The 16,498-nt window shown below is 35.8% G+C and overlaps 1 protein-coding gene across 7 annotated transcripts in view; it reads right to left on the bottom strand.

Annotated features, from left to right (window-relative positions):
* The window catches only part of LRMDA (leucine rich melanocyte differentiation associated), a 638,659-nt gene that overhangs the window by 292,354 nt on the left and 329,807 nt on the right, over positions 1–16,498 (bottom strand). The gene's annotated exons all lie outside the window — the stretch shown is intronic.

Genomic DNA, 16,498 nt, shown 5'->3' on the forward strand with positions numbered 1-16,498 from the left:
TAATAGGTCCTTTGTGAAAAAACATTGTTTGGGCTCTGGTCAGTGTCAGCATCAAAATACACATTGTTCCTGAGTTATGTTATGCAAATATAATACTCTTATCATAAGAATCGGCAAATGGTTGGCAACGGGCAAGGAGAAGAAAGCACACATCCAAAACTGCTGCAGGGAAGGCATAAAACAAAATGACAAGCCATGAAGTGGGACAAAAGGCCCTGAAACACTAGAGGGAGTTGCCTATTGAAACAGCCTTTCTTTCACAAGCCTAGGCTGAATACAAGGGTACTGGTTTCATCGATAGGCAGAGAAAATTGTGCACAAATCTCTTTACACCTGTCTAGTTTTGATAATTTTTGCCATGTAATGTTATTAGCTGTTCAGTTAAGAAGGAGCTGTGTTACACAGAGGGTTGCTTATTAATTGTTGTTTTCATGTCATCGGAGTAGTGTGCACTTGGTGATTTAATCAGCTAAACTCAGATCCCAGAGAGATGAGAGGAGCTGACACAGTACAGAGAGAAAGTGTAAATATTAACATAAATTTACATCCATATTTTAGACCAGTATTCATAGAATTACGATTTTTGCTCCTTAAACTGATTTTTAAAAATTAAAATCCAAGGCAATAACATTTATCATCATAACATATAAGGAAATATTGCCAAGCAGACGCACTCTGAGATTAAAAAAAAAAAAAGTTGTAAGTACAATCTGTGCAATAAGTTTTAGGTGAGTTGCTGAAATTTCTTCCATAATTTCTACATGCCTCGATTTCCCATTTGCAGATGGAGGATAACATCACCTACGTAAGAAAGAATTACAGTTGTGACTTAGTATATGGAAAGCATTCAGAGAAGCTGAGGTAGAAGTTAGTAGAAAATACCAGCATTTATCTTTAGAGTAAGATAGTTATATTAATGTACCATATAGTCTTAGGAGTGCATTATAAAATAGGACAAGACTGTGTACCCATCCACATGGCACAGTAAGAAGCACAGAAACACTGCAAATGAAAAGTATTAAATAAAGGAAATCCTCTGAGAAAAAGAACCAGCCTAAAATTAAATCTGGCCTGCTTTCTCATTGTTCACAACAGAGGGAACGTCTCCACTTCTTGGCTTATTAAAACAAGCACATGAACCTACCACCACACCAGAACCAGCGCTGAAGGGCAGTGGCAAGTAGCTGCTTTCCCTAGCTTCAGAAAGCTAATCAGCATCACTAAGGTGTACTGCAGGTTGCTTTTCCCTGCTGCAATGACAGAAAATCCACCCATTATCTCACCTACAGGTACCATCTCAGTTACCTCATCACAGGGCTCACAATGCTCCCAGAGGAGAGCAAGTGCTGCCAAGAGATTTCCATTGCAATTTCCAAAGTCACATCAAACCGACAAAACATCACAACGTATTCAGTGCCACCTCATTCAAACAGAAAAAACTTTAAGTTTCCACTGTAATTAACCCTATCCTCGTTAAGATAATTATGATCAAGCTCCCTGTCACAGCTAATATTGCAGCATCATTGCCTGTGGCTCACGCTCTGCCCTCATTAGCTTACAAAGCCACTGCACTAAACAGAAAAGTGATTCCCTCTGCAAAACGACTTAAGATGTTCTCTAAGCAGACAGTAAATAATCCTGTAGAATACAAAGGTCTCAGAAACGTCATTTTATCTAAGTCCTTCAACTAATCAGCCTGATTTCTTCCAGCTTTCTTTTCCATAATTCATTCATGATTTATTACAAAGTTTTAATCATAAAGGAATGTCACGGCAGGGATTTTTCCCTCTATGTGCATGCATGGCAATTGCCAACTACACTACTTCATACAGTCGTCCTGGCCTGATGGGATTTGGTTACAATGAAACTAAAGAGCAGCTCTTCATTTCGGTAATATTTGACAATGAAAATATGAAAATTCATAAATGAAAAAAAAAAAAAGCAGAAGCACCTGAAGTGATGGACAAACTTTGGTACAATGCTGTTGTCCCTGTCCTGAAGAACTTCAGAAGTACATTCTAAAAAGGGGTTTCTCACATTCTACCTCACTCCAGTTCTAATAAGACAGCTGACTCCTATCTAATGACTTTTTTCTCCTGTTTAACAGGAAAAGTGAGAGCAGTTAATAGTATGTAAATTAGACTGTTTGGCTTTTACCTTTAAATTGATTTGTACTCTGTTGACAAGAGATAGCCACTACCAGAAGTTAAAGACAGAGCTGCTATATTACAAGAGCTTTTTAACGTCTTTTTTCTTGCCTTTTATGTTTTAACAGATTACAGCAGAGCAGCATCAACATGAAAACCCTAGTACTAGATAATTTCAGCATTTTAAGAATATAAATCTGATTTCCATTCCTTAGCACCTGCCAGCCAAAGATGGCAAAGGATGTTGGTTTTATATATATACATATGCGTATATATAATAATAAATAATAAATAATAAACATTTTTCTTAATTCTTTGAGAATGCAAAATATAATTTCAGTTTTACTTGTTCTGATTTCTGTTCAAATTTAATTTCACTTTAATCTGAATCATAACACACAAATGGGAGTGGGGAGGTGGGGGGGAAGCTATATCCAATTTTATTCTGATGACAGAAGGAGTTTGGTGAATCTCCCACGCAAATTGACTTGGACTGAAGTCTCTGACAAATCTCTACTCTCAAATCGCTTTTGGAGGTTCAGTTCTAAACACACTTCTCCCACGCAAGTACGGAAAACTAAATAATGCATTTTAAAGAAAACAAAGCAGCTGGATAATACATTCAAACAGAAAACAGAAAGGATGATATAACAGAGTTCTTATGTGAATTCTGGACCAAAGGTGAAGGAGAAGATTTTAAAAAATAGAGAAAGTAAAAAACCCCAAAACTCCAGCATTAAAGAAGCAAAGATTGATTTTGTCAGTCTAGTTTTCTGGTTTCAGAGAGCAAACATTTTTTCTCTTGTATACATCAGCTTGTCATCAGGCCAATGTTTTGAAATATCAGTACCTGCATGCTGGCCTTCTAGTGTGAGCCAAGAGCAAATTTAGACTATATAAATCACACAATTCTATTCAATGGAGAAACAGTTTCCCAATGTTACCAAAACATGAAATATCTAGTTGTCTAATATCAGAGGGAAAGTTAACATTTCACAAGACATTTAGAAGTAGCATTTTGCATCACTTTCAGTCAATCAATTTCCAGCATTCTGACAAAAGAAGATCTCAATAAGAAAAGATGATTAACCAGATCTACAATTAGTCTCTGAGTCTTTTCATACTAAAGGTCATATTCAACTCTCAAATGTACAATGAAATGAATATCCAACCCTCATTCTTCCCCTTTCTTTATATGCTGATATCATGAAACTATCTGAGATATCTTATTAGAAAAAAAGATAGACATGAAAACATCTTGCAGAATAATCAAACTAAAGTTATGTAAGCACATATAAATGATAGGGATTAATGTAAATCTAGAATCCTCAACTGTTTTTATTATCTTGCTTTGAGTCTTATGCAGCAAATTTCGTTGCTTAAAAACAAAAACAAAACAAACAAACAAAAAAAAAAAAACAAAACCCCTCAACTCTCACAAGCTACAACCCATCCTCAAACCTCAAAGAATATGCAAACAAAAGAGTCAATAAACAGATGGACAAAAATACATATTCTGACTTTCTGAATTCTACATATTGAGTTTTACAATTTACATTTTCAAACACTTTTTTTTTTTTTACCAATTCTAAAATAGAAATACAGAATCTAGCTTTTTGTTTTTTTTTTTTTTTAAAGGAGAAATTTTGTTATTAAGCAGCATGTCCTCAAACAAAGGAATTATCGAAAAATAGTGATGCACATCTATAAAGGTCTAGTTATTTGTAATCCCTAGGAGCCAACAACAACAAATGGGCATTTCCAAAAGGTGATGCAGGCCTTCAGGTGAGACTCGGTGAAGTACATATACTGAGGGGGGATGAACATTGCCTAGTTGTCTAAAGTCTTGCAATCCTATTAGAAAAATTTATATCATTAAGGTAAAATAAGTCATCACAGATATGTCCCATAAGGTTGCATTTTATAGTGAAATAAGCTACAAACCCTAATTACGGTTTTCAGTAGCTCTGAAAACCATGAAGTCAACCATTTTAACACTAACACCATTCGCTCCTACCAACACTTCAGTTAAAAAATAAAATATACATATATTTTTCTGGTCTATCTAAACAACCACACTTACTGGGGTGAGATTCACTTTCTCTGCTAATTAAACTCTCAGATTTCACTGTGTATTTAATACAGCTCTTCTCAAGAGGATAACTGAATAATAGAGTTCAAGCTATATCTTTTATGTTAGGCTTCTTTTTGCTCAACTGTTTTATAATACATTTTCAGGATTAAACACACTAAGATTTTACAGGATATTACTGCTACAATTTTGAGTAAATTTAAATAAAATGACAATCAATGTAAAAATATAGCCTGCGGCAAGACAGTTTTCACATAAGCTATACAAAATATTTCAAAATAATACAAAATGGATCAAAAAATGAGGTCTTAGTCATCTAATGATCGAGCAAGTATCAAGTAACAAAATACAGTTTGCAAAACACAACTGAAAACTACCCAGCATAGAGCTAGTGACAGTGCGCATTCATATTTTACCAAAAGGCATTCTGGAAGGAAGCCCCTTGTAGTTCAGTGCATGTCCCTACAGCAATACTAGAATCATAGAATGGTTTGGGCTGGAAGGGACCTTTAAGATCATCTTGTTTTAAACCCCAAGCTATAGGCAGGTTCACTACCCTCTAGACCATGTTGCTCAAAGCCCCATCCAGCCTGGACTTGAATACTCCCTGGAGGGGGAATTCACAGTCTCACTGGGCATGTCTTAAATATGAACTTAAACATACGGTTATACAATAAGAACATCCTGCTAAAATTTCCTGGAAGTATTAACGATGAACAACAAGGTCAGAGGAGTTAGAAGAAAAGCTTTGGATGTGAACACATTTCTTGCTTCACCTTTTCTCCCAGTTTTAACATGGAATTCAGTCATAATAAAACAAGTGGTTTCAAAACTAAATTAAAAAAAATAAAAATAAAAATTCAAGCACTTTCATTTCCTGATCTCAGAAGAATTCAAACAAGCGTTAATGATTGGAAACAGGAAAAGATCAAATCAGAATTTACAAAATACAAACTTACCTGCTAAAAAAAAAAAAATAAATAAAACGCTAAAAATATATTTATTTTTAAAAGCTCTTCTTAACTCCATATATTAAGTTGAGAATCTTATAAAAACAGTATTATCATGGAAATATGAGCAAATTCAAGTGCAAAGGCAGTGCCATAATGAAAGCTGTACTGTATCTTGGATCAATCTGTCACTCTGCAATTCAGACAGTAACCCGGCCGCTCCCCTTTTTGCACAGAGAGGGGGAGTAACAAGCCTGTAGAGTGAATAGAGTAAAGCCCATTTCAACTACTTGTGTTTAGTGAGAAGGGGGGAAAGAAAAGTAATTTTTCTCCCATCTTCCACAACAACCAAGGCTGAGGATTGACAAGCAAATTGACGCACTGCTCAGAGGGCAAAAGATAAATGTTTGATGAATTGGCCATTGCTGGAGGAGTGATGGGCTTCATATGTGCATAATGGACTAGCTGCCGTTCAATTCAGATTGCCTGCCAAGATAAGAAACCATAATGAATGGACCAAGCACAGCCTGTGCCATAAGAAAGTATAATCTGACTAGTTTTAATAAACTTAATAAAAAAGATGAAGCAGAGGGAGGCAAGGGGACTGGCCTTTGTGACCAGCTCTAAGAGGTGAGAACGACTAATAGACTGCTTAAGCATGATAGCAGAGAATTGTTAATGGACATAACACTGAACCTCCTGATGTTAAAAAATATCTTTACAACAACTGAAAACCATAGAGATCTGTATATACACGTACCCCAGACACTAGAAGTTCTTACAAAGCATATAACTGCCATTTATTTTTTCTTCTCTTCTACTATCTACCAGGTCTCCTTTACTTCCTTTATCCCTTCTGCATGATAACTTATTCCTTAACCAGATGCACACAAAAAAAAACCCAATAATTTTACCAACAACTCCCCAGAATCAAAATAACTCTTCTAATTGTAACCCAATAAAATTCAGACCTGGTTTCTGACAGATTCTAGCTTTACAACTACACTACTCATGTTCACTTCTCAGGGAGAAACATCTTTCACCACAAAGAATTGTTCACAGTGTAATTTCATTTGCTCTTGCAAGCTAAGTTTCTATCAATTATTAAAAAAATTGCCAGTATGGCTACAGCAAAACAAATAAACAAGCAAACTACAATCCTTTCTAGCATAGGCAATACTAAGTTGCCAGTCTTAGTCCTTTCGGTCCAATATTTGCTAGACTGGAGAAAAGATTCCAGCTGATACTATTCCCCTTCGTACCCACAACCTGACCTTCTGTGTCAACAACCAGCACTACAAAAAGAAATAAAGAGTTTTAACAAAACAAACCAAAACTGAACAAAAAAAAATCAACAACAACATTCGACAGTGATATTTTGCCCTATATGTGTACACCTATGGATATATACAATGGTCTGGTAATCACCATCATTTTCATGGGGAGAAGCATTTACACACAGGGCCATTTTTGCTTTTCCTTTCTCATTGTTTACCCATATGAACAGCGGTGGCTCACTTTCTGAAGCTTACCAGACAATTATACTCGAATTTGTGTCTAATACAGCTGAAGGAGTCAACAAGAGGAAAATGAGTCCTCACTTCTGAAGCAGCAGGATTATGCCAACGATCTATTTCTTCATTGAAGATGCAAAGAGCAAGAATACACCCTTTAACGTGCAAATAACACACAGTACTTGGCCAGGCAGAACTGTTTTTTTCCCTTTAAACAGGGAAGGAAAAGAAAAAGTAAGAAAAAAGGGGAAAATTGCAGAAAGATCCTCTTGACTAAGAGCAGCTAGAAAATATGTAATACAGGATAAACTGTCAATGTTATGCATCCTTGTTAGGTTTCCCTGTTTTTATTATTTTCCTTTGATGATGAAAAATAAATAAGGTAACACAAAATTCTCATTTTTTTTTTAAGTATTCAGATAACCCCCTTATCAACGTCACTTACATAGCTTGTGTCATAATTTAAACAGAAACTACTATATATAAGATGGATGTCTAGTTTTCAATATAAATTTTATCCAGCTGCAAAAGGAAAGTAACTCATTATCAAGCAGCACAGTAAAGCTCCCACTACTGAAGAAAATAAAGTTTTACGACAAGAGGGTCTCTCCTCCCTCTCCCTGTGAGTGAGAAAGTGAGTGCAAGAACAAGACAGAAAGGGAAGGCTCAGGAGTGCTGGGTGAATTATAGACTGCCTCTCAAGATTCACAGCTCTTCGTGGTAGGAGGTTAATATTCTCACATGTCATTAGGTCTGCTGGCTCTACTGATGGCTCATTGAATCAGGCAGCAAATTATTTCCTCATGCTGCAGAGGACACCACACTTCAAAGGGAAGGAGCCAGGGTCAAGACGGCTCTCCAGTTCGATTAATGAGTTGGGATCAGCAGAGGTTGCCTGTAGGTAAGAATGTGACTGAAGCTTTTGACAAAGCTGACTTTTTGAACAGGACTTGACCCAGGCCTCTTACTTCCCTCCCCACCAAATTTTATTTCCAACATTTGCCTCTAACTGACCTACTCAGGCCTGTTGGGATAGTTTTGACCTCTTCAGTCTTTGTTACCAGACACAGGAGCTGTCTCCCTACATTTGATGTGTGTCTCCCTAAAGGCCACACCAGCTTATCCAGGATCATCAGAACACTCTAGGGCTGTACAGCAAAATAAGATGAAGTAGCTGAATTCATTTTTCTTTTTAATTTTTTCAAGAAATTTGTAAGAAGGGAGAAGGAGGAAAAAAGAACACTAAAAATATTGAAGCTGTCAATATTAACAAAGATTTCTAAATGTTAACTGCAAGTAAGAACCAAAAAAAAAAAAAAAAAAAAAAAAGTTAAAAGCAAATATATGTTCCAGCTTATGTGGATTTGCTGACCAGGAAAAATTCCAGGTATCCTTAAGTTGATATGTCTGAAATATTTTCATGCATATTTAAAGTATTGACATGAGATACATTTATCGCTTTTTTTTCCCCTTTAAAAAACAAAACAAAACAAACAAAAAAAAAAAAACAAAACAAAAAACAATCTACTTTAACCATACACTTTCTTGAACAAAAATCAGTAATTCAGTTAACACCTGAAACACACAAACTTCCTAAAATCACATCAGTGATAACTGAAGAAAAAAAAGCATTTTATCAATTACAACAACAAAATTGTTCACATAAGCTTCTGAACTTGATAAATACTTAAAAAATATGCATAAAATCAAGCATACTCCACCATCTTACACTTCCAGAGTAAAGATCGAGACTGTGCCTTAATGTTTATTTGAATCACAAAACAACTTCTAATATTCTCTCGATGCTCCATTTATCAGCATTTCTAATACATTAAAAATAAAAATAAAATTGTTAAATACTAAGTTCACAGCATATTTTACAAGTTTATGATAAATTATCAGTCCAAAAAATGTCCGCAAGTGGCAAAAAGGCTCACTGTTCACCATTTGAGGTTTAGGCTGAATGTTAGAACAGGTGTTTACACTGGAAAACTATACTTCGGGCTTTGAAATTAGAAGACTACTGTTATAAAATGCATTGAGGGAACAAATAACAGTTCTTACAGACCTTCAAATAAAAAGCTGTGAGACTAATGTCTCAAAAAAGATCAAATCACTTAAGTACCTAATAACAATTTAGGTAATTTAACATCCAGTGCAGAGTTAAAAATATTTTAGTGATCTCCAAGTGTAATGCAAATTTTCATCTTTAATCTTCTCTGTTTCTTTTTGCATTCAAAGCATTATTTGTAACAGATTTCCTTATTGTAACTAGCACTTAAGCCCCAAAAGGTAGTAAACAGATTATTAGATCCATAAAACTTAGGATAAAAGCATAGAATATACGTGCATGACTGAACCAAATAAGAGTACTTAGAATCCTTTCAAGTAGACTACCTAATCACTAAGCCGCACACCTTTTATACAAATATGCCTTATTCTAAAGCGCAAGTATACACAAGCTAGTGACTGTTTTTTCTTTTTCCTGATGGCTGTTCAAGGTACACTGTTCCAGTGTTGCAAGCTTCTACTTGCCAAGCAATAAGAAGGGAAACATATCTTCATGGGCCTGTTTAAACAAAATAACTTTGTTACAGGGTACGGCATCTGTGTTAACATTATATCCTGTTTCATCTCTTTCTAGAAAGCAAGCAGCTTAACAGAGATTATTTGTGAAATTGATGTGTTTGTTTTATGTAATAGTTAGCAGGAAGGTATGAATCCCATTCAAATGAAGAAGCCTAGCTAGGGTGGGATGAATCTAGTCATTTTGACATTCTTGGAAAGAAAGAGAAAATAGTTGTTCTAAGGGCAAGTGCTGCTCAGTAGATGCAAAACAAAAATAGAATCACTAGCAGTTTCTAAGTATGATCACCAAAGGTTCTGGTTTAAACTCCAAGGACCGCAAGCGAGCACTAAATCAGAACCGAGAATAGGACTGAGGAGATGCATTGCTGAAATACCTGGACCTGAAGCAGAAACTTCTGAATACCATTTCAGGAATCCGAGAAAAGACTGACTGAGCAATTGGAAAGGTGCTAAGTATATCCTAAGATCTAGTTTTGTATTTATCCTCGTTTCCTCTCCTAACACTAAAACTTTGTGTTTAAGTCTTACCAATATGTTTGTTTTCCTCTCAGGCATATCTGATGTTTGAGGGGAAGGTAGTACAATTTAACAGGGTACAGATTTACTAGAGACATAGCAAATCTAAATAAAGACAATAAGAACAAGGAGCCCTGTATCTAACTCAAGATGAATTTGAAGGCCCAGCTGCAAGGAGTACTGTTTTATACCAACTTGGACACAGTCCATCTGGGGAACTGTCGAGGCAATTATGGAGTTTGGGAAGGAACTTGTAAACTCATAAATCACTCTTGCAAAGAGCAGAAAGCAAGGAAACACTCTGTGACTTTTGGGAATCATTACCACACACTGGACTCAATCAAACTCTGTTATATGATTAGTGCTCAGGACTCTTTCTAGAACTTCTTGTGCAACTGGGCCTTATGGCAGTCTTGCAAAGATTTACATAGACATTCAAACTCAGAGATAATCACGTGCTTATATCTTTGTCTGATCTTAATTTTTTTTATAATGCTTTAATATAAATTGTTCATTAATTCTCTCTAGACAAATTGTTGGAATTTTTTTGGCTTAGCACTTCAGTTAAACAACAACTGTAATGTGCATTAAAACTCTAAGTGTTTACATCAGTAAACAGCAAAAGCACAGTCAAAACAATGAGCGTTAGTTTATTTTTAACGTTCATTTTATTTTTTATTTTGATTATTTTCCCATTGTGCCTACTATATGCAATATAGTGAGTAGTATTTACGCATTACTTCAGGTATGGGAGCATAAACTATTTAATAGTTAAACACATTTGGTCAAAACTTCGCACCAGAATTCAGCCTCTGAAAAGACAAAGATTGTCACTCTCTGCAATGTGAACAAATAACATTTCTTAGAAATGTACACAGTGGACAATCAACAATACTTTCAATCCATAGGTCATAAAGAGATAGGAACATGAACATCACAGAAAAATTCCAGATTTCATCCTCGTCATTGTACTGGCATTGCATTGCCAAACAGCAAGTATATTTAAAACTGAATCAAATAAATCATTGGCAGGGAAAGGCAGCAGGAAAGTCTTACAGTCCAAGAGAACAAACTAAAGAATCTAAGAGTTTTTTTTAGATATGTTTTTCTCCTTCCCAAATCACTAAGATTGCATAAAATCTGAATAGGAAAGTGCAATCCAGCAAAAGTCCCACCTTTAAAAGGCACAGAACTGGGTATTTGCTAGAAGGTGACAGGTGACTAGCAAAACAGATTTTATGACCACACTGAGTTGTCACAGTTGCCTGTACTTATTCAAGCATGCCTCACAATAGAGATCACTATAACAAGTCCCACAGTCACCTTACAGAGCATGGAGACCATCCTAAAATCTCCTGAAGCAGCAGAAGAACCAGCAGACTTTGCTTGGGTCCTTCTGAGCAGCTTCACAGGGTGATGGAGTGCTTGAATAGAAAAGAGACATGCTGAAATAAGCTAGTGTTAACCATCTCTACTACCTTGAAAGAGATTCAAACCCAGGGTTAGTTGTTACTTTCCCATTCCAATGAAGAGACACAACATACTTAAAAAACAAGCAAAAGGAAGACAAAACTGAAATTTGAAATCCGCTTTCTTTCATGTTTTAATGTCATGCCAACATATACAGAGAAAATTGAGAAAGCAGAAGTGTTCATTCTAAATAACATTATTTTAAAATCAACAGCAGTTTCTGTCATATTAGAATAAAAATGAAGACTATAAGAAACAGAAGCCAAAGGCTGAATTGCAGGCAGAATAGGCTAATGGCTGAGTATGAGCTATTATATACATTATCAAGCAATTATCTAATTCCTATACACATTTAAGTTAACATATTTTGAATATAAAACAACATAAAACTCAACGTCTATAGATAAAAGCAGTTTATTTCAAGCTTTAGTTGCTGAGTAAGTACCAAGTAAGAAAAAAAAAATTTAATGTGACACAGAAGAGAGCCCTGCTTATTTATGTTGCCACTGTCTTCAGATTTTCAGTCCTATTGCCTATAAAAACAAATGCACAAGTGACTGCAACTTACTGTACTCGAATCCTCAGAGGGTAAGCAATAGTACAAATCAAATAAATAAATAAACAAACAACCTCTACCTTTTCACAGCATGTAGACAGCACCACTCTGCATAAGTTGAATTGTAAACCTGATGCTACTTCGAAATGCATCCCCCTTTCCCTCAAAGAAACGGTTGGCCTTGCCTTGTGGAAACACTGGAGATTCCTGAATTTATCCATTTGAAGTCTACACTGTAGTCATCAGCATATCTTCAGACTAAGCCATATGCTCACTCTTTGCCCATGGAGGAATCCAATGACAATTAGATTTCTGAGGTGCACATAATTTGTTCAAGCCACAGAAATAAAGAAGCAGAAATTTACCTCACACATGCTAATGTGAACACAGCCAGAGTGTTCTGAAAGAAAACAGAGAAGTGCAGCATCAGAGCACAGATGCGTATGAACTCATTTTTACTGACGCAATTGGGCAGTTTGCTTAAAAAACAGAAGAAAAAAAAAAACAACCCACAAAATAAATAAAAGCAGCGAGTTTCAGTCCTCACATTCCTGTACCTTCAAGACATCACAGGGGCCACCAATCGCCAGCACTTCCCTGTTCGCAGAGACCACATCAAAGCACCTTGGCTGCCCCAAAGCCTGGTACACAGCAACTTCATCCATCTAGGAAAAATGGCTAAGTAAAGGCTTGGACGTAAGGCATTAAAAGAAATAAATTGACAGGATTTTGTCTGGAAACCTTGTCTTGTCCTTACTGAAGGTTAAAATAAACTTAATTTTTGTTAAAATTAAAGCAAAAATTAAATCATCTTATTATGTAATTGGAACTAGGCCTCGGGCACTCGCAGTAAAGAAGGGATTAAGGCCTGCACCACCTGGGTTGTCATTCTCATGGGCCCCATTACCACCCCCTTATTCGTTTTTATAGCCAACAGATTAAAATGCGAGCGCCGCAATCTTTGATCTTTCACTTGCTGACACAAATCCTTTCAAGCCTCCAACGTTTTCTGCTGAGGTAATTAGTACTAATTAAAAGGTTTCCAACAGCCTTTGCTCTACTTTTTTCCTCCAAAGAAATTGCTTTTACAAGTGCCTTCCATCTTTGAAATGTATGCATCGTTCACTTTCTTCTTTATCTGACTCCCAGAGATCAAGTAGATTAGTGACTCCATTATTCCCCAAGACAAAGCCAAACAACAGGTTTTTACTATCTCCCTGACCTGTTGAGGTGCAGGGTTTATATTCAAAAACAAGTGCCTCTGCTTGTATTAAAAGACAGTCCAATTATGCACGATCAGACACAATGCGGGGGTTTCTACATTTAAGAATGGACTTCATTTAAAGATGTAGTGTTTTTTCAGAAGAGAGAGAGGCAACCGTTCACTAATCAAACTGACAACTTGTAGGACTAATAAGAGGTCTTGCTTTGTTTTCTTTTCTTTTTCAGTGTTTGTGTATTGGACAAGATACAAACAATTTCTTTCTCATCCCCCCTTCTCCTGCCCTTTCCTCCTGTTTCTTACCTGATTTTAATCATTCATTTACATTTGCTACTTTAAAAATATAGTTTAGGGAGTACTTCCTTTAAAGATTTCAAAAGCACAGGAAGTTCTGTCTGAAGAAGTTTTGCTACTATAATGAAATAATGTGTCCTGTTACAGGCTGGAAAAACAATTACAGAGATTAAAACATGGTTTTATAGTATGTCTGAAGTACTAATGGAAGTCCAAGATTAAAAAACTCAAGAGCAGCAGCAAAAAGGAAACAATGCTTTACATCGAGAAAAGGCTATGTTTTGAATTTACAGGTTTTCAAATGATCGTTCAATCAGCATGGGCACTATACGGATCATTTTTCTTTATGAAAACCTGGAAGCTTTATGCCTGCTGTGATAAAAATAAATTACACTTCTTGCAGCAAAAGTGCTATTCAAAAAAGAGGACAGTTCTCAAGCTCTTAAAGTTCTCACTTCCTATTGAAAATGACAGCAGCTCTCTCTCATGCTGTAGTATCTCTGGCACAATAGATCAGAAATCATACACAGAGCCACAAGAGGCTATCTAAGTTATCATTAAATGCACAGGGGTCTATTCTCCTCTCGTGATGCAAGCACAAGGTTCCTGCTGGCACTAATGGGAGCTGCACATGCATATCAAGGATAGAAACAAACTGACAGAGCCTCAACTTTTCTTACCTAAAGTAAGTTAGAAAAGTTTTTAAATAACTAGAAAGGGAAGTCAATAAATTGTCTCCTAATCATGCCAGTTCTTCTACTTCCCTTTCACAAGTATTCTGCTATGGTAGTAATTTCTTTTTGTGTAACTTTCCGCAAGGGGAAAGCCCTACAATCTCATCAATTCAGTTCTATTATGCCCCTGTGAAGTAAGTTTCATCTGACATATCTTGCCCAAGGTCGTATGGAAATTACATGGCAGGGCCAGAAATTGCACACACACAATTGCAGGTATCCTGGTAGTTCCCTGTTTTAACCAGCAGGCCATACTCCTCCTCTATGCATGCACAATATCCAACAGTCCTAGAAGCAGAAACTTGGATAATTCTTTCAGGCATGGAAATGCTGAAATATAAGTCTATCAAATAATTTTGTATAGATTCAAAACTCTACATGAAGAAAGTAAAAAGCAATCAAGAAAACAAACAAAACCCTACAACAGTTTGTTATATTAGTTTCAGAATCATCTAATGTAATTGTTCCACTCTTCTCATCTTAGTGCATGGTCACCATTGTCTTAAAACAGGTGAATCCAAACTGCAGCCCGGACGCTATTAATGCTCACCCATTTTTAACATTATTACGTAATTTTCAGTGACATTCTCCATGATTTGACTGCATGCAACTCAAGCGCAGACTGAGTAAGAGACAATGGAACGCTGTGGAGGAGAGGGTACAGTACAGGGCTAACTCCACTACATGGGCCCACTAGACACACTCATTTGAATCAAAACTCATGTGCATTACACACAAGTAAAACGCCATGATTACAAACAACAATATTTCAACCTATCTACACTTTCATGTTTTTGAAGACATATTTTTTGTTATTAAGCAGACATATAATGTTTCAACAATAAATAAATAAATAAACAAATACATACATACATACATAAATAGAAAGTTTTGCTACTTATATACATTAACTACAATACATTTTTAATGTGGGCCCTCTTCACTCAATGCAGCCTAGTCAAACCAAAATGTTGGATACCTATTGCTTAAAACATCATGCTATTCCTCGTGAAATAACATGAGTTAAGAGAATTCCATAATACAGTTTCCAAGCAGGTAAAACACATCACGTGGAGTCCTCTGCCCAATCTGGGCAGTTGTATAAGTCAGGAAAACACATTCATGTAGTCTCTTCCAACAGAGAAACCTTTTTAAACAGCACAGCTATTTCTACATTCAATATATCTTAATATAGGTTTTCATGTTTACCAAATATTAAATTCTTACATTACAATCACTTTACAAATTCTTAAATTTATAAGAAATTGAAATTTAGACCAAACCACAGAGGAAAACTGTATTTAATAAAACAGTAGCGAGTATACATGTTTATATGTATATTTCCATACCCCAGAACAACATTTTACATAATCACAGAGAAGGTGATGTTAATGTAATGGAAACAACTTAACATATTCTCACCTAGTACCAAAATAACTAGTGATTTTATGGCAAGATCAACATTACCAACACAATCATGAGAGAATGTTTGGGCCCCTTATCTTATGAAATTAGTATTCTATGAGGGATGAGATTTCACTTGAAAAGGAAAAAAATAATAATGATCTAAGAGAAGACAGCTATACAGAAGGGACAACAATCTTTAACAGAGTCAAAGTTGGAGAATCACCACAATGTACAAAATACATTTTAACTGCTGTTAAAATTGTAACTGCCAAATTACTATGTCAAATTTTTCATTTGAGCTTTTCTTGCTTATTCTTGGTTTTGCATGTACAAACTACTTCCCTATTCATCAGTGATACCTTTTTCTCAATAGATGAAATTTTCTCATAAGCAAAAAAATTAGAGATGAAACTTTACGGAAAAGAAAATCCATAATCATGAAGCTCACACTATGACATGCTGGCAGCACAGGAGGCAATGTTAACATACATATTATAGCAAAAGAAGAAATATTAATGCCATGTGGAATGCTTCAGAGTCTGAGGAAATTAAGCTATCTCAATATTTACTACATGGATCAAAAAAGTAAAATGAAAACATTTGATAGACTTCTTGGTGAGTAAAAGTTTTGGCTACCTTACAAGTTTTTTAGATAACTGGGGATGCATTTAGATCCCAAGGCATAAGATAAACAAGGAAAAAGGACAAAGAATATCACTATCTTCCTTAGGTATTTAGTTGTGACTCTTTCCAGACTGTAAACAGGGCTTTTGGTTTCATTATTCATCTATCATACATGCAGATTCTTTCAACAGATATGGGGAGGATGGGAGGAAAAGCCTTCCCACATAAGGTATATCAAACTAGTTTTTGGTACCCATAAAATCTTTAGTGTTTATGGAGATGGTGGTGTGAGGGGAGAATACATTATATACACTGCACCATAAGTCTTCTACCTTGTTCTCCCCCACCCCAAAGGGTAAAAAAATGTATCTTAACCCTTAAAT

The sequence above is a fragment of the Meleagris gallopavo genome, chromosome 8 (genome assembly GCF_905368555.1).
Source record: "Meleagris gallopavo chromosome 8, MGAL_WU_HG_1.1, whole genome shotgun sequence".
NCBI lineage: Eukaryota > Metazoa > Chordata > Aves > Galliformes > Phasianidae > Meleagris > Meleagris gallopavo.